Source organism: Lytechinus pictus, chromosome 4 (assembly GCF_037042905.1).
Source record: "Lytechinus pictus isolate F3 Inbred chromosome 4, Lp3.0, whole genome shotgun sequence".
Taxonomy (NCBI): domain Eukaryota; kingdom Metazoa; phylum Echinodermata; class Echinoidea; order Temnopleuroida; family Toxopneustidae; genus Lytechinus; species Lytechinus pictus.
The window spans coordinates 26870016-26895007 of NC_087248.1; the positions used below are offsets into that span (position 1 = coordinate 26870016).

At 36.6% G+C, this 24992-nt stretch overlaps 1 long non-coding RNA gene across 1 annotated transcript; it reads right to left on the reverse strand.

Moving 5' to 3' along the window:
• Window positions 1–13384: 13384 nt before the first annotated feature.
• LOC135153909 (uncharacterized) lies at window positions 13385–21385 on the reverse strand. Its single transcript, XR_010293423.1, has 3 exons — window positions 21271–21385; window positions 15902–16015; window positions 13385–14228 (listed from the first exon to the last, which is right to left on the reverse strand). It is a non-coding gene; the product is annotated as an uncharacterized LOC135153909 (long non-coding RNA).
• Between the last annotated feature and the right edge of the window lie 3607 nt (window positions 21386–24992).

Below are 24992 nucleotides of genomic sequence, written 5' to 3' on the forward strand. Positions count from 1 at the left end.
AATTCCCCTGAACATGGTCATATGCAGATATATATATATTTTTTTGGGGGGGGGGTGCATAAAAAAGTAGAAACTCGATAGCATAAAAGGAAGCTCTTGGACTTTTGAAAATGAAATTAAAGGATTTACGTGCACACATTTGGTGAAATTAGTGATAATCTACCTAACAAAATTAAGGGGAGGGGGGGGGGGGGATATACCGTGGAGCATTCAGTAGTTGCATATATTATGGGAGAGTGTTCCTTTTAGGGATATTTTGATTTTTTTTATTCAAGAAAAGCTCAATTAACTATGCTCTTCAAGAGATTCCCATTCATTCCGCTATATGAGGTTGTCCTATAGCCCTGTATAGTTCAGATTTGTAATTTTATTTGAAAATTTGAAGTGAAATCAATTTTTGTTGATCAACCTATCCATCGATCAATCTATCAATCAAACAATTAATCAACCGATCAGTCAATCAATCAGTCAGTCAATCACATGCATATTTATTATCTTTAGGATACATATTTTCATGATGTTGTAATATACACCATCCTCGTTAAAAAACCCCGAACAATCAGACGCACTCAAGCTGTGTGTATATAGTCCTACATAATATTGAAATGGCTCGTTATTGTGTACGGAAATAGGAGACTGTAACGAATTTGTTATCTCAATATAAGGTTTAAAGAATACTGCCCTCTAAAATGAACAAAGACAATGACGATGCTCCTATTCATATTCTTTAATTCAATTTTTACAGATACGACTGTTAAAAACAATGGGCCACCCAAAACGCTTTATTCTAATATACACTGCAGAAACTCCGGTGTTGATTTAACACCAGCCCGGAATCTATATATGTCCACACCAGAGAAGTATTGAAACAACACCAGTTTAGTATCAAACCGATGCTGTTTCAATACTAATTGGTGTTGTATAAACACCTATCTGATGTTAGACTAATACCAAAACCGGTGTTGTTTAACACTTCTCTGGTGTGGACATATATAGATTCCGGGCTGGTGCTAAATCAACACCGGAGTTTTTGCAGTGTACAAGCCTCCGGAAAAACAGATTGTCTGGTCTCTATGGTAATGGAAACCGTATGGACGGATTCTACAACATAGACAATCTATTGTCAAAAACCCTTCACAACAAAGCAATCTTTGTCGAATATCGGTGAATCAAAACAGCAGTTTCGTCCCGGACTTTTGGCAAACGACACATTTCCATCTTTTTTCGTCAGCTCAAAATTTTACGACGATCACGGTTCATCAGTTTTCGACTAAAAACATCTCCGCTGTTTATTGTGATTTGACGCGCACTTACAAGACTTTATGGCCCGTATTCTGAAGTCAGGTTTAACTTAGACCACGGTCTAACTCTGTGCTAAAATTATGGGAAGCCAAAAGTGTCAAAATTTGTATTAAGTTGTATGCTTCTTATGTAATACTGTGCTCTCTCCTGATTCATCGATGGTGAAGACAATCATCTATTTATACTTCCTAGACAATTCTGAATGATTTGAGAGACAATTAAGCTGAAATATGATCACTCTACTGGTAGTGATTTATGTAACAATTGGCTATCCATACTTAAACCACAATTTTAAACCTCTGTTTAAGTTAAACCCGACTTCAGAATACGGGCCTCTAGGTTTTATAATTCGTTCCTGTCGTATTGCGATAACTCTGAAAATTAGGCTTTGGATGCAAGAGAGAGCAGCGAATCATGTTAAATATTGAAAGGTGTATTGATCTCGTCTACTTATGATCGTAGGTAAATTTTGTTTTAAATGTGCATTAATCCCCAAAATGACTATCAAGGTCATCGTTGCATGCTGATTTTTTTTCACAGAAGACTGACTGGGAACCAATCAGAAGTGTTATTCCAGATTAGCGATTGAGTTGACTAGCCATTTTAGTAAACATATTTTGGAAGGATTTTTATAGGCATTTCTGATTTCCACTTTGTGCAATACAGTAATAAAAATGACTGAAAACATCTGAAAAGCTAAAGTTTCGGAAAGGTTATTTTTCAGTGGTGAAGAAGAATGTATATGCTTTATATTGATTATAATATCAATGTGACGCAAGTGTGATTTCTAAGTGAAAAAAAAAAGTTTATTCCCATATATTTCTTGAAAAAAAATTCTAAGCTAAATATTGGTTACCAAAAAAAGTTTAATGTGCATTTTATTTTACTGTTCAGAAAATTCAAATTTTTATTCATATAATAAGACCAATCTTGTGAGGAATGAGCAATTCTAGGAGCAAAAAACGCTGACTGGAAAGATCGTCTTCAATGGGCTGCTGTCAGCTCAGCTGACTGCTCACTGCTCTTGGTGTGACGTCACTCAGCTGGAGCTCGCCGGAGCCCGATGATGGCAGAAATATGCCATGAAAATAAACAATTTTTAAGAGCTAATTTCTGGAAACTCTAAACACTATTTTGAAAAGTGAAGTTATATATATATATATGATTAGTAATACTTCGCCGTTACAATGATGACCACAAAAAGTAATTAAAAATACTTTTTATTCTTCGGGTGTGTACTTTAAACATTCAGTGTCACCGATAATCGGAACCATGAATTTTAGATGGTAATGGAATTCTAAAGCCTCTTAAAATCCTGTAAATAAAGTCTGACCATTTTTATGACTCGACCCCGCTGTAATGAAATATGCTATCCATTTTGTTTTATATCACATCAGGTATTTTAGCATCTAGTTTTGAACGTATGTTTCACATTATTATTATATAGTGAACCTACCAAACTTTGTATCTGATTCTGCAACATGTTCGTCTATTATAAGTTTCTAGTCTTATAGTTTTGCTCTCTTTCACTTTGTATTTTAAAGAGCTCAAGCGAAAACCAGAGTTTGTGTTGATTGGCCTACCCCTTTTAGGTACGTGAAATAAATAAATGAATAAATGAATAAATACATGAATAAATGAATAAATGAATAAATGAATAAATGAATAAATGAATAAATGAATAAATGAATAAATAAATGAATGAATGCCGGTCTTCAAGGGGCAGAATCCGCACCTTCCTGTCATTTTCTCCTACCACATTCAAATAATGAACTCGCAGTTATTTACTTTGAGTCTGAAGGCTGCTGGAGTTCGAATCACTTTCGAAAGGATATAAAAGCCTAAGTGTAATTGGTAACGTTTCCTGTTCGGAAAAAAAATATGTTGATTTCATTTCCAATGATAAAGCAATTAACTTAACAATCTATAAGCATGTCTTATTGTAAATGAATAGAATCGGTACTTACAGATGTCAAGACTTCCCCTAATCACCCCATAACACATTTGTTTTGATCCAAGCGGAAATGACTTGTACAGTATATCCATGTACATAAGGACCTTAACACAAGATAAATGTATATGAAAACTAAGCCCGATGCTAACAAGGAACAAAAAGCCCTATTATCGCTTGTATAAAAAAAAAAAGTAGAAGGCGCTACGGAATCTCGATTTTTTTTACGGTCACAACTAATACACATAATGAATTTTGAATAAAATTATTTAGGAACGTATTGTATTCATTCCCTTTCCCCCTCTCTTTCACTCCATGTCTTCCTTTTAAAGCTAGAATTTAAAGGTCAAGTCCACCTCAGAAAAATGTTAATTTGAATCAATAGAGAAAAATCAGACAAGCACAATGCTGAAAATCTCATCAAAATCGGATGTAAAATAAGAAAGTTATGACATCTCAAAGTTTCGCTTATTTTTCAAAAAAAGAGTTATATGAACGAATCAGTTACATCCAAATGAGGCAGTCAATGATGTCACTCACTCACTATTTCTTTTGTTTTTTATTGTTTCAATGTTTCAATTTTTTACGAATTTGACAATTAGGGCCTCCTTGCCTGAACCACAAAATGTTAAGATAATGGAATTCCACGGGTTCAGGGAGAAATGAAACTTCATTTCACATGACAATATTTTATATAATAAAATACAAAAGAAATAGTGAGTGATGTCATCAGTTCCCTCATTTGTATACCGACCTAGATGTGCATATAACTGTTTTGTGAAATGAAGCGAAAGTGTCATAACTTTCTTATTTTACATCTGATTTTGATGAAATATTCAGTGCTATGCTTGTTGGATTTTTCTCTTTTTATTCAAATCAAGTTTTTGTTGGGGTGGACTTGTCCTTTAAATATTTATTTTTATTCTTTCATTTTTTACTTTACCGTCACTTTTAATAATCCCTCATACCAATCGCCAGATTTTAACTAATCATTTGTCAATATATCGCTCTATTACACTCTATTACAATTTGTAACAGTTTGAAAGGTGAACCGTTAATGCATATATACTTATGAAGATTTTTTTTTATTGACGATCACAAGCAAAACAAATTATAACAAGTATACAGAGGAAAATTCCTGGTCCCCAAACATATATAAATGTAATTATTACAAATTCTGAATCACATTAACATGATTTCACTCATCTAACAGCTAGGTAAACCTGTGCTATAAACAACTTTTTCATTATTTAATATATTTAGGTCGAAGATAAAAAGGGTTCATTTATGAAGAAAAAATGGGGGGGGGGGGGGACTAGTGAAAGACACGTGAGTAAAAAAAGAAAATACGGCAAAGGGTCGTGGCGTTATGCCCCCTTTTTACAAGTAATAAACATGATAGGAAGGCTCTTGGCTCTTAAAAGGGAAAGCTCTTCCTGACAAAAAGTTTGGGCAAAAATACCAGAAACATAATTAAAAAATATTGGTGAAGGTTTCAGGAAATCCATCAAAGAATGTTATTAATGGAATTTTAAGTTTCTGATTTGTGACGTCATATGTGAGCAGCTGCCTAATAATTTCCAATTCAAAATGGTTCATGACTACGAAATTTCTTTATTCAGGAGCGTGACTGTGTAAAAAAATTCAAATGTTGATACAGTGATCGAAGGCACAATATAGAGCCAATTTCATTTTTATTAATAAAAAATTGCATTTCATTGATTTTTAAATTCACGATACATGGGAAGCCGCTCGCATATGACGTCACAAAGCAGAAACATAAAATCTCATAACTTTTAAAATCTTTGATGAATTTCCCTCAAACCTTCGCCAATATTTTTCTTTATTTTGTTCTGCTATTTTTTATAGTAAACTTTTCGTCAGGGTGAACTTCCCCTTTAAGAGAAGACCGTTTTACCGTCACAATCAGGTAGGGCCTATACGACATACCTATATTATAGGACATGCGTTCCGTATTAAAGGAGGATCAAACCAGTTGAATTCATATAAAAGAGAAAATCAAATATCTCAAAAGAACCAATCAAAATTTGAGGAAGATTTAATGACTGATAAGATAGTTGTGCAAGTCCTCCCATCGGCCATTCGAAACAAATCTATGTCACACGTGGACAACGTCCCCATTACCTTTCTCTTTATCTAGTCTATCGAGAGTTCAGCTGTTCTTTTTATGAAAGGGCATGCACAACATTATCAAGTGAAATTAGTTATCTTTTCATTATAAGAATGAGCAAAGAGAAAGAAGAGATATTATCGGGTACATTTCAGTGTTTAAGAGAGTTGTACAAGCGTGACATCGCGAATTTTGTTCGCATCGTCAATAGACCAGTTCGTAGTTACTTCATGGACAATTTTGGTCAAATGACCTTTCATTTCTTTCATTATGATAGGTAGATTTCAAAGCAAGATATTACGTAAGCTTGCCTTACATAGCAGGATGAAGAAATTGAATAGACTAGGTGACTAGAATAGCACACCAATGAACACTTTATGAAGGTATTTGTTGCATTCCTACTTTGAATGCTTATCATAGCATGTTGCACAATGTAGGCCTACTTGGCAAACTGTGAAATACCAGTCGTTCGTGGACGCATTGTTGTTTTTTGTGGATGTAAATGAAAACCACAATTTAAAAGAATATATGAATAATCAAGACATCAAAGTTGGTGCTTATCTCATTAGATTTTAAGCCACCATGTCACTTTAGTACAAATGACCTTCCTCTGATCATGCGCAGAAAGGAACTACGAACTGGCTTATAGGGGATTTTCATTAGTGTTCTCGACATTCAAATGTTCGTTACTTTCTGATTGTTTGTCCAATTTAAACCCAAACTTTTGTTGATCTTACGAATTTTTCCCGCATTCACGCAAGCTAAGATGCTCCACTGGTTTCGTTCTCCTGTAATGTACTAATCAAATTACAAATCAGATTTACCGCATATTGCTTTGAAAACCTGAAATTTTACAGTACATATAAAAAATCAAACAATTTTACTTTACATTTTGATGAAAGACCTGGTATCACCAGTGCAATACAATGGTCCCTAAGAATCTGAAAGAGACATGTATTTGTGTGTTACATAATTAAAAGTTCAGACGAGAAGCAAGTACTGAATTACTATTTAGAAATAGCAAGGTGATTAATGGGTGAGTCGATCTTTGGTGTTGGTGCTACGTCATTTTTTACATGAGCATAGTATCAAATATAAATCGAAATTGGTTATTGACCAATGTGTTGAGCCGTTGATATTTGATCTTATTTTACTTTAGTTCCACAGTCCAATGACAAAAGTATATACAAGTACAATCATTTTTCAACATCACATAACAATAAACAAACAACATAATAATTAACATACAAAAACATTCGAATTAAATATAATTATACTTGAAAATTTTATGTTTTTCAAATTAATGAAACAAAATCTCCTACATATCAACATAATACATTTGACAAGTTGGAGGCCGCCACCTAAAGCTTGGAGCTTGAAATTGACGTAGACTTTGAAAGGAGCTGTATAATTTTTTTGGTAAACTCAGAATAGGTTTCGGAGCGAGGAAACAAGCAAGGTACTGTTATATAATTCGTTTTTCTGATTTCGAAACGGAAAAGTAAAAAACGAAATATTGAGTGAAAACTGATTTTTTTTCCCGAGATTTAACAGAAACAAGTGGAATGCCTCTGGCCGTCTCACCTGCATCACGCGATTCAATATAGCAGCAGTGCTGATTTTGAAAACTACTATAACTCGCACAAGATGTTCAGTGATACTTGGTTACTCTTATTTCCACGTTTTATGAACTAGACCAATACACTTATAGAGATATGATGGCAATTCAACAAATACCCCCAACGTGGCCAAAGTTCTTTGACCTTACATGACCTTTGACCTTGATCATGTGACCTGAAACTCGCACAGGATGTTCAGTGATACTTGATTACTATTATGTCCAAGTTTTATGAACTAGACCAACACACTTTCAAATTTATGGCTGTAATTCAACAAATACCCCAATTTGGCCAAAGTTCATTGACCCTAAATGACCTTTGACCTTAATCATGTGACCTGAAACTTGCACAGGATGTTCAGTAATACTTGATTACTATTATGTCCAAGTTTCATGAATCAGATCCATAAACTTTCAAAGTTATGATGGTAATTCAACAGATACCCCCAATTCGGCCAAAGGTCATTTAGGGTCAATGAACTTTGGCCGAATTTGGTCATGTGACGTGAAACTCATGCAGGATGTTCAGTGATACTTGATTAACCTTATGTATAAGTTTCATGAACTAGGTCCATATATTTTCTAAGTTATGATGACATTTCAAAAACTTAACCTTAGGTTAAGATTTTGATGTTGATTCCCCCAACATGGTCTAAGTTCATTGACCCTAAATGACCTTTGACCTTGGTCATGTGACATGAAACTCAAGCAGGATGTTCAGTAATACTTGATTAACCTTATGGCTAAGTTTCATGAACTAGGTCCATATACTTTCTAAGTTATGCTGTCATTTCAAAAACTTAACCTCAGGTTAAGATTTGGTGTTGACGCCGCCGCCGCCGCCGCCGTCGCCGTCGCCGTCGCCGCCGCCGTCGGAAAAGCGGCGCCTATAGTCTCACTCTGCTATGCAGGTGAGACAAAAACAGTCACTTTTGAATATTTTGATTCAAGAATGAAATATGTATCAATAGGAAAACAGAAATAAAACGGTTCATTATTCTGTTTTACTGTCTTTACATATTTTAATTTTTAGTTTTTTCCTAAAAAAGAACCCCCAGAAAATTGAATCGAAACTCTCGTCTCCGTTTTCTGCTTTGCGCTCACGAAACAGAAATAGAATTGAAGTCTCGTTTACTTTTTCTGTTTCGCCTTCACGAAACAGAAAATTTAGTGCGCCTTCTTGTTTCCCTTTATCGTTTCGAAATAAAAAACACGTACCTTGACGGCGGTACGATCAGATAAGTTCCTTTTCCTTTGGCCAAACGGAGTATTGAAGACCGAAGCTTTTGTGAAAGGGGCGGAGCCAGAACTAACCACCTATGGCTGGCCGGCCTTGTTAAACCTTGATATTAACAATATGTACTATCCTTTGAAGAAGAGGGGGTGGATTATCCGGTTACACTTCGTAATTTCGAAGGTTTGTAATTCCGAAGGTTCTTTATTCCGACGGTTCGTAATTCCGAAACACGTGAATTGCCTATACCTCGATGTTCGTTAATCCGATAACGTAAAAGGGTTCGTTAATCCGAACATTTGTGGCGTTATTCCGAAGGTACGTTATTCCGAAGATTCGATAATCCGAAAACGAAATAAGGTTCGATGTTCCGAAGGTTCGTCAATCCGAAAACGAAATAAGGTTCGTTGTTCCAAAGGTTCGTTAATCCGAAAACGAAATAAGGTTCGTTGTTCCGAAGGTTCGTGAGTCCGAAAACGAAACAAGGTTCGTTAATCATTAGTTTTCGGACTAACGAACCTTCGGAATTACGAGCCTCATTTCGTTTTTGGATTAACCGAACCTTCGGAATTACGAACCTCACTTCGTTTTCGGACTAACGAACCTTCGGAATTACGAACCTCATTTCGTTTTCGGACTAACGAACCTTCGGAATAACGAACCTTCGGAATATCCGAACCTTCGGAATAACGAAGCTTCGGAATTACGAATGTATGCGGGATTATCCAGGCTTGTCTGGCCGCCATGCTAACTGCACCAACGTGTGCGCTATGCCGCCGCTTCGAACAACTATAGCCCCTAGCTTGGGCTAGTAGCCCACTCGAGCGACTCACACTGCACTCATAATCCAACCGCCCCCCCCTTCAAAAAAAAAATGCCGTCGAATCAAAGTTTGTGCGCCAGCGAGTAGTCTCTGTTAAACTTTGTTACACACAATCATGTCATATTTGAATTATTCCATCATCCTAGATAAAATTTTGTATTTTAGGCTTAAACCAATGTATTAAAACTTAGATGCATAGATGAAGAGGAGATGCTAATTTTGCAGAGCCATAGTTTTAAAGCAAGATGGATAGTACATAATTGTTAACATCAAGGTTTGACAAGGCCGGCCATCCATAGGTGGTTAATTCTGTCTCCACCTCTTTAGCAAAATCTCCAGCATTCTTCAATACCCCGTTTGGCCCAAGGAAAAGGAATTATCTAATCGTTCCTAGGGCAATGTAGGGTTACCATCAGAAAATTCGTGTTTCTGATTTCGAAATGGAAAAAGGAAATGAGAAGGCGAGCTCAATTTGTTTTCTATTTCGTGAAGGCGAAACAGAAAAACGAAATGAAAATTTTATTCAATTTTGTGTATTTCAAAGGAAAACTAAAAATTGAAATATGTGAAAAAAGTAAAACGGAAAAATGAACCTTTTTTACATATTCATTCTAAAATCAAATTATTGAAAAATGACTGTTTCTGTTTTAAATCTCGAAAATAGAATAAATTTTCACTCTATATTTCGTTTTTGCTTTTACCGTTTCGAAATCAGAAAAACAAATTATCTAACAGTAACTTGTTTGTTTCCTCGCTCCAGAACCGATTATGAGACTCTAACAGGAATATACCATACGTATACATGGACCGCGGAAATGGGGGGGGGGGGGGGGGGGGGGAGGGGGGGGGGGGCGCTGGATGGGCTTCAAGCCCCCGACTTTTTTCTAAAACCGTGTACAAAAATGTAAAATGACCATCTGATTGTGATTTATTGCATGGTCACCTCCCCACTTTCAATACTGTTCCGCGGTGCTATATACACATACAAAATGTTTGATTGTTTTAAAAAACATGAACACCTAAATACAAAAATTATGAAATAATAAAGAAGAAACAAAATAATTTCTTGTGAAAGTAGACTAAAGAAATGTGTTCATAGATACTAGGTCTACAGGTCTAACTGAGAGCTCCCGAGTCACCAAATGCATTTCTGTTTTAAGGTACATTATGAAAATAAAGAAATCCAATTACTACTTTGAATAGATGAAAGACATCCGGTATAAACACTGGTCTACGATATAAATTCTGAATTTAGCATTTGATTTGAAAATATAATACAAAATGCATAATACATATGAAAATATATTTACATGAATACATCTAGCTTTAAATATTATATTCACTTGACCACCTAAATCAAGATGCTGATTCTGAAATTAATATTAATGCTGGTATTTGTTACAAAACACAATAAGTGCTTCTTTTTATGAGTAAATTATTTGTGTATACGTAATGTCGAGCTAAGCCAGCAAAGTTTAAACAGTGTGATGTTTTGAAAATGTGTATTTTTCAATTGTATGTTATAATGAGTCTGTTTTGAAACGCAGATCATGCAACATAATTGGAAACACATTTCAATCGAATTTTGCTTATTTTGACAATAATAGTACAACTTACTGAAGAAAGACAGTTTTTCAGATATCGTTATATGCAGTCATGCTTATTAATGCTGCCGTAATTCATCACACACTATCGGGCATGATTTGATCGTTGAGTACATGTATATATATATATATATATTTATTATAAACAAAACACTGTTTTGTGTGATAACACAAAACATTAATTCAGCCTGTGTTTTTCAAAATGTGATACGAAATGCTTATTTAAAAATAAGTATTTACAGAAATAGCTTAAAATCACATAATTTGCGAGGTGGATTTCCCCAACAAAAAGGCAAATTATTAAATCAATCTTAATGCTGATATACAACTTACTGCAATGTGCCTGTACATGATGTCATAAAGGGGCGCGGATCCCGCGGGAGGGTTTTTTCTTCAAGAAACATGCACGAAGACGTAAAAATTACCATTTTATTTCGATTTTCAGTATAGGGTCAGCCCCCTCCCCTTTCAACATCGTTCCGTGACCCTGATTTAAAGGACAAGTCCACCCCAACAAAAACTTGATTTGAATAAAAAGAGAAAAATTCAACAAGCATAACACTGAAAATTTCATCAAAATCGGATGTAAAATAAGAAAATTGTGACATTTTAAAGTTTTGCTTCATTTCACAAAACAGTTATATGCACATCTCGGTCGGTATGCAAATGAGGGAACTGATGACATCACTCACTCACTATTTCTTTTGTATTTTATTACATGAAATATGAAATATTTTGATTTTCTCGTCATTGTTAAGTGAAATGAAGTTTCATTCCTCCCTGAACACATGGAATTCCATTATTGTTGTGCTTCAGGCAAGGAGGTCCGAATCATCAAATTCGTAAAAATTGAAATATTGTATAATTTAAACAATAAAAAAAAAAAAGAAATAGTGAGTGAGTGACATCATCGACTCTCTCATTTGGATATAATTGGCTGGTTCATTTAACTATTTTGTTAAAAATAAGCGAAAATTTGAAATGTCATAACTTTCTTATTTTACATCCGATTTTGATGAAATTTTCAGCATTGTGCTTGTCTGATTTTTCTCTATTGATTCAAATCAACATTTTTCTGAGGTGGACTTGACCTTTAAACTTTAACTTGCTAGTTGCTAGCCTCTCAACGTTGATAGAGTTCACTACCTAAGACCAAAAATGACCTCTTTTGATACTAGGGAGTATACACGAGGCATGACGGATTCAAGAAAATGTATTGTCAAATGCCCTTTGTGACAAAAAGCAACCAAAAAGTCTTTGTCTCAAACTAGTGAGTCAAAACAGCAGTTTCGTAGTGGTCTCTGGATAAACAACATATTGGCATTTTTTTCAGTTCGTCAGCTCCGAAAACTATGACGAAACTGCTGTTTTGGTTCACTATAATTAATTTCCGACAAAGACCTCCCAGCTTTTCAGTGTGATTTGATTTGCATTTTCAATGCATTTAATGTATTCTTGAATTCGTTCTGCTTCACGGTGAGTAAAACTCCCTGCTGTTGAACCTTCACAGACTTTACCTAGCTAACCATCTTCAAAAGCTCAAGGTCATTACTGGCCAGACACACCAAACATTAAACTTCAATAAGAGATCATTCAAACCCAAATAATTACAATAATCCATTCTAACCTGCTAACATAAAAAATGGATTGCTTGGCAAGCGCTAACCCCCCCCCCCCAAACAAAAAAAAGAAGCTTAACCCTTTCTGATCTGAAAATCGTGACGAAACTTTTCGAAACGGCTGATGTATGAAATGTCACCATAATTTGTGAGTCTACTTGAATACGCTGCAATATTTTATCATGTAAAATGAAGCAGCCCGTGTTCTAAGGTAATTTATAGAATGGTTAAATCTCATCAGTACTGTCATAATAGAAACAGCGGACAAAAACTCATGGCAATGATAATTACAATCTTTTGCTGAAAAAAATGTTTAACCGACGTTTTGCGAATTATTTCTAAACCGTTGAAATGTTATGATACACCCTTTGCCCGACAAAATGAGCATAACGAAAGACAGTCCAAAATTAGTAATGAATCATAATGACTATACACTCAAGGCCAGAGCAATGGCGCACAAGATGCACAGTCACTTCGTCCAGCCGGTTCGTGATGATAATACCTGATCCCCCCGGCTAAGCAGGGGGTCAGAGCCCACTCTCTATCACGCCGTTAAATCAGGTCGACGAGTACCACGTCCAAGTCGTAGCAATTCGGAATCTCCTTATAATTGGTCACTCAAACGATTGAATATTAAGCCAGACTATGCTACAGTGATCCCCAAAATGTGAAAATTACATTTAGTTCACATCGTCCTCCACATATTTTCATGCATAGATGAACATGATCACAACTGGTGATTAAATCAAATGCGTTTTGTTTGATTTTTTTTAAAGTAGGCCTATGTAGGCCTTATTTGTTCAATATGGTTGGTGTGTTTCGTTCTATGAAAACCAGAAGATTTGTCAGAATACACGTACTCATTTTGCCATGGGCGTTGAAGGTCTATATTCATGCTAATAAGGAAACGGGCAACTCCTGAGGAACATTAAAGTACTTTGTCACTTTCATTGATTCAATATCCATTTTTGGTTTTGTAATAGCATAGTATAAAAAGGCACAGCACAAAATATAAAAAGCTATGAAAATATGAAAAATTATGTACAATTTGAATTTACAAGTGGAAACCTTATTATTGTACGTCTATTTTTATTTTTCTTTTGTGAACTTCTGACCGATTAATTTCACCCGTATTGGCTTTAAACTTGTGTCGGTATTTTGCGCTATTGGTTCATAATGTAGAATATTCTCAATAGCAATAATTTTCGAAATTGATACTTTAAAAATGCTTTACACAATCGAAATGATGATGATAATAACAGCAATAATGAGAATAGTAATAAACTAGGATGTTGATGAATTATAGTAATAATAATTGTAATAATAATAACAACAAAAATAACATTGATGCGGCAATTATCTAGTTGCCTTTTCAATGGCACACTGTATATTATCCGGTATTACAGTAGTTCCAGTTGGTTAAAGGAGCGTCGTGCATACAATGAATAATTTATCCTGTCGGATATTTATTCACCTAACCTGAGTTAAGTGAATCACAACGTCAATCAGTCAGTGCCCCGATAAAAAAACACAAATGCTTTTAGGTTTTGTGTTTAATTATTGTGTAATATCTTAAGGTCTAGATACAAGCTGTGGCACGGGGTCTAAATAAATGAACGTTGCGCCCCCAATAAAAAAACAGTATGTAATGGCCTAAACGGTGTACTAAACATTTAAAGAAGGGAAATAAAGTGAAACAAGATTTTCTAAATGTGGAAATCGGAAGTGAAAATTCAAAAGATTCAGAAAACATAGGCCTAACTCAAAAACACATAATATTTCTACTTCAAGCCAGAGGAATATATACAAGTCACATGGACTCTTGATATCGTGATGAAATCTAGGACAGTCACCTGCTACTAGTATTTCCGATTTATTCTTATTGGTCTATTTCAAGCTGTCACGTGGCAATGCTAGGTTTTGCTATCATCATTGGCTTTCTAAATCTGTGTAAGGACAGGAAAAAAAATATCAAGACCAAATATTAGAATGAGTTCAGCTAAGTAATCTTTAGATGGAAATATACATGTACATGATACATAAAACCTTTTTGCGGTCCCACATTATGCAATAGTTTTCCAATTCACCTTCGATGATGTACTTCTGTTGAATCTTTTAAAATAAATTTGAAAACATATTTATTTTTGTTGTAGTGTAACTGTAATATTGGAGAGCAATTTTTACAAAGCACATAGAGCAATTTCAATTGATTGTGCGCTATACTAGTACCAATTTATTATTAATATTATTAAAACTGCGCAACAACGGTAGTAGTTATGGGGTAGACCTCATACCTATTTGACCTTTGACCGCATGACCTTTGACCCGGTCAGCCATGACCTTTGACAGCATGACCTTTGACCCGGTCACCCAAGCCCTTTGACCACATGAGCTTTAGCCCGGTCAGCCTTTGACCACATGACCTTTGACCCATGCCCTTTGACCACATGACCTTTAGCCGGTCAGCCTTTGACCACATGACCTTTAGTCCGGTCACCCACGCCCTTTGACCACATGACCTTTACCCCGTTCAGCCTTTGACCACACGACCCAATGGGTTGACCCAGACTTCCGGTCAGCCATGTCACCATGAAATGGTATTACGACACAGTTATGCAACCACCGCGATGTCATAGAATTACCCTTATTGCACCATCGGTATTGCACCACCGTTGCGTCATCGCCACGTATGGGTGATTTTCGGTCGACCTTATGGGGTGATTCTATGACATCACGGTGGTTGCATAACTGTGTCGTAATACCATTTCATGGTGACATGGCTGACCGGAAGTCTGGGTCAACCCATTGGGTCGTGTGGTCAAAGGCTGAACGGGGTAAAGGTCATGTGGTCAAAGGGCGTGGGTGACCGGACTAAAGGTCATGTGGTCAAAGGCTGACCGGCTAAAGGTCATGTGGTCAAAGGCTGACCGGGCTAAAGGTCATGTGGTCAAAGGGCGTGGGTGACCGGGTCAAAGTCATGCTGTCAAAGGTCATGGCTGACCGGGTCAAAGGTCATGCGGTCAAAGGTCATGGCCGGGTCAAAGGTCAAATAGGTATGAGGTGTACCCCATAACTACTAACGGTATCAACCACTGCCCTGATTCAGGGAGATCGGCCATATACACACCACTTTTCTGAGGGGGGATTCCACTACTGCATTTCAAACACGAAACTATATCGTTTATTTTTCATTTAGTCATTTGTTATACCCAAATACCTTGTTTTCCTTAAATTGTATAAATGTTTCGCATTACTTTGTATTTTCGTTTTTGAAAGAAAAGATGCCAATGATGGACGTAGTAATAAATATATGCAATTCAAGTCACGAGCTTGATTAAGTGTATAAATACATAGAGAGTTGCAGAATAAATCACTCCAACAAAAATGCAAGGTGAGGTATTATTCATTAAAATCAGTCATTTCAAAATCAAAGTAATAGTACATAACAAAATGTTACAATATCAATATGAACATGGTGGATTTACGATATATTTTATTCGATTGTTGGAAAACTAGTCTAGAAATAGTATTGGTAAAGTTAGCCCCCCAAAAAATCATCGTCAAATGTAGATACTGTATTTCCTTTCTGATTAGAACAACAATGATTAATGCAACATACCTCCTCCATGTTCTTCTTGTTGGAACCCATGCTTTCTCCATCGTTAAGGAAATCGTGATGCGGGTCTATAATTGTTTCTTTGTTTGATTGGTGAGAGGATTGCCTCAACTTTCCCTATTTACCATAAAGACAAAAATCAATGGCTTTCTATTTAATTGATTTTCATTTTTGAATATTTTTAACTTTTTAGACAAAGTACGAGGAGCTATTTTTGTCATAATAGATGTTATCAATATACAGTGTATACTGTATAGTAATTAGTACTTTTCCACTTTTTCTCCTTTCCGAACTGATGGAACTTCTGTGAGTGTGTAAACTTTATCAATATTATATATATATATTTTCAATTTTAATGAAATTTTTTACTTTACCACAGTGGGCGCTTTTTTGGTAAAGGGCGCCCTCCGTATATCAAAGATATTACTGTGTACTCTAAGATATCATTACTTTGTACTTGAAGGATTAAGACGTGCTTTCCTAGGCCTCTCTCATCCTCATTACATAGTAGTTATGGGGTAGACCTCATACCTATTTGACCTTTGACCCGGCCATGACATTTGACCGCATGACCTTTGACCGCATGACCTTTGACCCGGTCAGCCATGACCTTTGACAGCATGACCTTTGACAGCATGACCTTTGACCCGGTCACCCAAGCCCTTTGACCACATGACCTTTAGCCCGGTCAGCCTTTGACCACATGACCTTTGACCCATGCCCTTTGACCACATGACCTTTAGCCGGTCAGCCTTTGACCACATGACCTTTAGTCCGGTCACCCACGCCCTTTGACCACATGACCTTTACCCCGTTCAGCCTTTGACCACACGACCCAATGGGTTGACCCAGACTTCCGGTCAGCCATGTCACCATGAAATGGTATTACGACACAGTTATGCAACCACCGCGATGTCATAGAATTACCCTTATTGCACCATCGGTATTGCACCACCGTTGCGTCATCGCCACGTATGGGTGATTTTCGGTCGACCTTATCACACGATGCAGCGACGTTGCACGGGTATTTTTAGCATACGATACGATGCACAAAAAGACATCTATACAGTTTCCTATTTAAAAAGCGATCTTTCTCCGCCTACCGGCGGATATGTCAAGCGCCTCGCATGACGTCACCATGAAATGGTGTTAGCGACGCAACCACCGTGATGTCATCCCAGGGAATTACCCTTATCGCACCGTATCGGTATTGCACCACCGTGGCGCAATCGTCACGTATAGGATACGATGCAAAAAAAAAAAAGACGTATGATTTCTACAGTTTCCTATTTAAAAAGTTATCTTTCTCTGCCTACCAGCAGATATGTCAAGTGCCTCGCGGTTCACGAATCGATCACCCCATGCACGGCCAACGCGCGTCATTGAACTTGGGATATCCTATTTGAAAGGTGAAAGCCGACTCTCTCTGCCTCTTATTACAACAATTATTGGTAATCCAACGTGTGATTATAATCATGATAATAGTGACATCTCAGGCTCTACTCATTCCAGACTTTTCCCCATCAAAACTCTCTGACTTTTTTTCATACTGTTTTGTTCATATTTCCATACTTTTCATTTTAACTCACATGACCTGCCCGGCTCTCTGACTCGCAAAAAGTATACTATATTGAAACCGGTAGATGACTCCTTTAAATCAACTTCATTCATCCGCAGTACAGCTGGTGGTAACATGAAACACTATCTAGTCAAGGATGATTCTTTATTATTATCATTTATTCTATTCCATTTCAATGTAGATAGGTTCAGATAGTGTATACACATCAGATTTTGATACAAAGGTAAAAATAATGTAAGTTATGTTCTCAAATTAGGTTGTAATAACAAAATTATTGTTAACTGTTCATTGTTAATATTCGTTTTTCTATATCTTCGCTTAACTTAATGGATTGTAACACATGTATATGGATGGCATTCAGAAAATAACGGCTATGAACACAATGAAGTTCAATCTGTCATTTATGTTGATTATTGAATTATTATTATTTGACAAGCTGGTGTTTGTGCCTTTAGTTGTAGACTCCATCTTCGACCTCCGTTTCTTCTCCACCATCATCATTATCGTCATCGTCACCTTGATACTGGAACAAACCATCGAATCGTGAACCATGCCTGGCTAACACTCTCTGTACGACTTTCCGGAATTCCATGCCATTCTCTAATCTTTCCGTGAGATCGGAGACGATTTCATGATTGATGTCAGCGTCTTCGAGGTACACGTTCTGCTGCAAGAACTGAGAGTAAAGATCGAAAAAGATGCGTTTGACTGCCCACAGTAGTTTCACGTGAGCCTTTGCTTTAGCGTCTTCTTCTTCCATTCCTTCTGAGATGTATTTTTTGGTATTTTTCGTCTCTCACGTCCTTGGTGGCCGACATGGCTTGCTCTAACCATCCTCGATAAGCGAGGTTCTCTTCAGATTCTTTCATGTTTGCTGTCATTGACGATTCGTGTCCATCGCTTTCTGATACGCTCGTTTCGGAATCATCGTTGGATTCTTCAACTCTTTGCATTTGAGAGGGTGGGTCGGAGTCTTCATCTCCACTCGTTTCTTCTCCAGTATCATGCTCATTTTGTTCATGCCTCTGCATATCATACTTCCTACTAAAGGTTTTATCGCATCGTGAACAAGCGTAACGGTTGAAAACATATCCAAAGTATTCATGTTGACTCGATGATTATTTGTTGGAAAATGAAGAAAATTAACGTTCAACCTTGTAATAATACGTAATCATGAAACGTGCGTGAACGATTCTTACGGATTTTAACGGATTCTAACTTACGGATTTTTACGGATTTTTACGGATTTTTACGGATTTTACGGATTCTTACGGATTCTTACGGATTGTTACGGATTCTTACGGATTCTTACTTACGGATTCTAACTTACGGATTCTTACGGATTGTTACGGGTTTTAACAGATTCTTACGGATTAATAGATGCTTTCATATAATCTCAAGGAAAAAAAGTTCATCCACGTTGGAATGACCCATGCAGCATGGGACCTGAGAAAAATACCAGAAATACATCTCAGAAGGAATGGAAGAAGAAGACGCTAAAGCAAAGGCTCACGTGAAACTACTGTGGGCAGTCAAACGCATCTTTTTCGATCTTTACTCTCAGTTCTTGCAGCAGAACGTGTACCTCGAAGACGCTGACATCAATCATAAAATCGTCTCCGATCTCACAGAAAGATTAGAGAATGGCATGGAATTCCGGAAAGCCGTACAGAGAGTGTTAGCCAGGCATGATTCACGATTCGATGGTTTGTTCCAGTATCAAGGTGACGATGACGATAATGATGATGGTGGAGAAGAAACGGAGGTCGAAGATGGAGTCTACAACTAAAGGCACAAACACCAGCTTGTCAAATAATAATAATCCAATAATCAACATAAATGACAGATTGAACTTCATTGTGTTCATAGCCGTTATTTTCTGAATGCCATCCATATACATGTGTTACAATCCATTAAGTTAAGCGAAGATATAGAAAAACGAATATTAACAATGAACAGTTAACAATAATTTTGTTATTACAACCTAATTTGAGAACATAACTTACATTATTTTTACCTTTGTATCAAAATCTGATGTGTATACACTATCTGAACCTATCTACATTGAAATGGAATAGAATAAATGATAATAATAAAGAATCATCCTTGACTAGATAGTGTTTCATGTTACCACCAGCTGTACTGCGGATGAATGAAGTTGATTTAAAGGAGTCATCTACCGGTTTCAATATAGTATACTTTTTGCGAGTCAGAGAGCCGGGCAGGTCATGTGAGTTAAAATGAAAAGTATGGAAATATGAACAAAACAGTATGAAAAAAAGTCAGAGAGTTTTGATGGGGAAAAGTCTGGAATGAGTAGAGCCTGAGATGTCACTATTATCATGATTATAATCACACGTTGGATTACCAATAATTGTTGTAATAAGAGGCAGAGAGAGTCGGCTTTCACCTTTCAAATAGGATATCCCAAGTTCAATGACGCGCGTTGGCCGTGCATGGGGTGATCGATTCGTGAACCGCGAGGCACTTGACATATCTGCTGGTAGGCAGAGAAAGATAACTTTTTAAATAGGAAACTGTAGAAATCATACGTCTTTTTTTTTTGCATCGTATCCTATACATGACGATTGCGCCACGGTGGTGCAATACCGATACGGTGCGATAAGGGTAATTCCCTGGGATGACATCACGGTGGTTGCGTCGCTAACACCATTTCATGGTGACGTCATGCGAGGCGCTTGACATATCCGCCGGTAGGCGGAGAAAGATCGCTTTTTAAATAGGAAACTGTATAGATGTCTTTTTGTGCATCGTATCGTATGCTAAAAATACCCGTGCAACGTCGTTGCATCGTGTGATAAGGTCGACCGAAAGTCACCCATACGTGGCGATGACGCAACGGTGGTGCAATACCGATGGTGCAATAAGGGTAATTCTATGACATCACGGTGGTTGCATAACTGTGTCGTAATACCATTTCATGGTGACATGGCTGACCGGAAGTCTGGGTCAACCCATTGGGTCGTGTGGTCAAAGGCTGAACGGGGTAAAGGTCATGTGGTCAAAGGGCGTGGGTGACCGGACTAAAGGTCATGTGGTCAAAGGCTGACCGGCTAAAGGTCATGTGGTCAAAGGCTGACCGGGCTAAAGGTCATGTGGTCAAAGGGCGTGGGTGACCGGGTCAAAGGTCATGCTGTCAAAGGTCATGGCTGACCGGGTCAAAGGTCATGCGGTCAAAGGTCATGGCCGGGTCAAAGGTCAAATAGGTATGAGGTGTACCCCATAACTACTAACGGTATCAACCACTGCCCTGATTCAGGGAGATCGGCCATATACACACCACTTTTCTGAGGGGGGATTCCACTACTGCATTTCAAACACGAAACTATATCGTTTATTTTTCATTTAGTCATTTGTTATACCCAAATACCTTGTTTTCCTTAAATTGTATAAATGTTTCGCATTACTTTGTATTTTCGTTTTTGAAAGAAAAGATGCCAATGATGGACGTAGTAATAAATATATGCAATTCAAGTCACGAGCTTGATTAAGTGTATAAATACATAGAGAGTTGCAGAATAAATCACTCCAACAAAAATGCAAGGTGAGGTATTATTCATTAAAATCAGTCATTTCAAAATCAAAGTAATAGTACATAACAAAATGTTACAATATCAATATGAACATGGTGGATTTACGATATATTTTATTCGATTGTTGGAAAACTAGTCTAGAAATAGTATTGGTAAAGTTAGCCCCCCAAAAAATCATCGTCAAATGTAGATACTGTATTTCCTTTCTGATTAGAACAACAATGATTAATGCAACATACCTCCTCCATGTTCTTCTTGTTGGAACCCATGGTTTCTCCATCGTTAAGGAAATCGTGATGCGGGTCTATAATTGTTTCTTTGTTTGATTGGTGAGAGGATTGCCTCAACTTTCCCTATTTACCATAAAGACAAAAATCAATGGCTTTCTATTTAATTGATTTTCATTTTTGAATATTTTTAACTTTTTAGACAAAGTACGAGGAGCTATTTTTGTCATAATAGATGTTATCAATATACAGTGTATACTGTATAGTAATTAGTACTTTTCCACTTTTTCTCCTTTCCGAACTGATGGAACTTCTGTGAGTGTGTAAACTTTATCAATATTATATATATATATTTTCAATTTTAATGAAATTTTTTACTTTACCACAGTGGGCGCTTTTTTGGTAAAGGGCGCCCTCCGTATATCAAAGATATTACTGTGTACTCTAAGATATCATTACTTTGTACTTGAAGGATTAAGACGTGCTTTCCTAGGCCTCTCTCATCCTCATTACATAATACACATAAGCATGGCTCACATACGAGCAAACTCGCTTGCCAGCATCGCATGCAGTCATTTTTATTCTCTTTGATAGTTTCCTTATTTCGGATCTGATTTTCTTCATTCGAAACTGAAAACAAATCAACATCGAATTTCAAAATACAAAATGCCCTTGAAAATTTGATTAAATATGAAATACAATAATTTAATTCCGAGAGGGCTACTACAGGCAGATCTGCCCTTACATAATATCATAGCTTTGTCTGGTCTAACCCACGGGCTAGCAAGCAGTCAGTCAGTCTGCAAGCCCCTTTGCTATAAAGAGCAAGATTTGTCCAATTCTTCTCGTGGCTGAATTCATGTCCCCGCAAAATCTCGTGTATTGTGAGAGTTAGTTAATTTAACCACTCCTAGGGTAAAATTGATTATTTTGTAGCATATAAAAAAAATAACTTACTCTTGTATGCTGATCATTTCTTTTGTATACAATGTTTTGATAAATAAGTGAATTTCAGGCATGAAAAGATGCCTCAAACGGAATTTTCTCCTGCAAACTTTGTGTTTTGGGCACAAATACTGTTTATACCATCAGAAAGCTCAAATTCTAAACTTTCTTACAATGTCACTCTTGATTTATGTGGCACCTTTTAGATGGGTCAGCAGCCAGCCTTTCCATCAAGATGCAAGACGAGATTTCTGAAATTTCTGAATAGCATAAAATCAAGAGTTCTGATTGGTTTAATAGTGTTTTCAAACAACAGGCGCACATAATTACAACATGGTGTGACCTTGCAGAAGTCCAGTGTGGGAATATTGGAATCTGCAATGAGTGTGTGGTCTCTATGACCTATCAGACCGCAGTATTCTTGTTTTTAAACTGCTAAATTTAATCAGCAAATAAGCACAGGATTCTGGTCAAGCGTCGGGCCCGACACTCAAAGCAATAATTATACACTGCCCCACGTGTGCTTATCTGTGTTGGTGATCTTCAGCGTGAACAATTTTCAGCGGAGATTTCAAGATTTCACAAAGTTCGGTTTATGTAACCGTACCAGATCTAGATCCTCGATGATATACTGACAATTAAGCCTTGTTTTACAGACTTTCTCATGAAATCAGTGGTTACTGCAACTAATGGCATTTCTCTTTAAAATGGGGGGTTTTCAGTTCTTTTTATTATTTTTCAATAATACTTTACAGAATTTCATTGGTGTAACTTATTTGGTTTAATTCAACCGAGTTAAAAAGTTAAATGTTAGCTTTGAAATTGAAAAATAAGTGGTTTACTTTAGGAGCTAAATGGTTGCTAAGGAAAGTTATGTTGCTAGGCAACAATTTCTGAGAAAATGTTCCTTAAAAAAATGCTAAGTTGTTTTTCAGTAATTCATCTAACAATATATAGTGGATCTATCCTTTAAACATAAGAAAAAATACATGATAATTTAAATTAATGAGTAAAAAATCAATATTCACGATGAATATTCAATAGGTATTCAAAATGGGCGTGGCTTATTCAAGGTTGGTTTCCAAGGTGATGCTACACATTACGGCATATTTAATGCCCAATTCCGAAAAATTCAGCAAATTTCCTTTAATTTGATATACGATTTTGCTTTGATCCAGCCGGGGGGATTAAAGTCAAGAAATAAGCCACTTTTTGGCTTCTGGCCGCTCACCTAATGAGCTTGCTAAATTTTATGCAAATAAGCTACCGGGGCTTTGCCCCAGACCCCACGTAGTAAGGGCTCTTCATTTATAACCTTCAAATGGCTCTATAACGCCCCCCCGTTCAATCACGTTCAATAATCACTGGCACACAGGCGCGGAAGGGGGGGGGGGGGGGGTCTTGGTTCCACATCCAAGAGGAAATAAAATAAATTATAGGAGACAACGTATAATGAAATGAATGGAACCCATGAAATATGTTATTTGCTGAATATAATGGAAAAATCTATCACATAATTAGAATTTGATTTAAATGGGCAATTTTTTTCCAGCTCGCTTTGCACACTGGCGACTTTTTATAAATTATAGTAACATTGGTATGTTTTTCTTTTCTTCCCCTCTCCTGTTCTTTCTTCTACATATCTTTCCCTCTTTTCAATCTTTACTTCCTCTCTCTTTCCCTTCCTATCCTTCATTTCTCCCGTTCCCATTTTCTCTCTCATTTATCCTCCTCCGTTGTTCACTCTCTCCATTTCCTTTCTTCCCTTTCTTCCCTTTCTTTTCTTGTTTCGATCCCTACCTATCTTTTCCTTCTCCATTTTTATATTTCCTTCCTTCTATTTCTTTTAATTCTCTCTCTTCCCTATTTTCTTTTTAAAGGTTTCAAAGGGAGGGGTTGTTAGAGAGCCTCTTTAGAATATCCTTATTTATTGTTGTTCAACCATCAGCAAATTAATGACCCCCTCCATTTCTAAGAACATCCTGTCATGATTTGGGAGGCGGATGTGATCAAAGGAGATGGGTGGGTGAACGAGGAGCAAGACAACCCCGGACTGTTAACAATTAACAAAAGAACAAAACAAAACAACAAAAAATAGATGGGTACAGCCAGTTTCGCAGGTGTTCGCTTTGTAGCACGTCTACTTTGTATGATCTTGGTCAAGTAGTATTCATTTCAACCTTTCATTCCCCTCATTAGGTTTTAAAGGTCAAGTCCACCCCAGAAAATTGTTGATTTTAATCGATAGAGATAAATCCAACATAAATAATGCTGCAAATTTCATCGAAATCGGATGTAAAATAAGAAAGTTATGACATTTTAAATTTTCGCTTATTTTTCACAAAACAGTTGAATGCCAAACTCAGCGATATGCAAATGAGAGAGTCTATGATGTCCTTCACTCACTATTTATTTTGTTTTATATTGTTTGAATTATACAATATTTCAATTAGTTTTCATAATCTAGCATTATTATATAATCTGTCACATAAAGAAATTGCCAAAACATTTTATCGTCTTAGATTTAGTACGTTGGATAACAAATTGAGAGAGTTTCGATTTAAAATGTTATACAATATCATCTTTCTGAATCATCACTTATACAGGTTTCATTTTATAGAAACTGATAATGTTCTTTCTGTAGCAAATACGAAGAAACAGCATACAAGCATTTATTTTTTTAATGTGAAAAAGTAGGAGATTTGTGGGAACGTAGTAGTAAATTGCTCAGCCTTCCAATTCTCAAACAAGTGGAATGCCTCCGGCGGTCTCACCTGCATCACGCGATT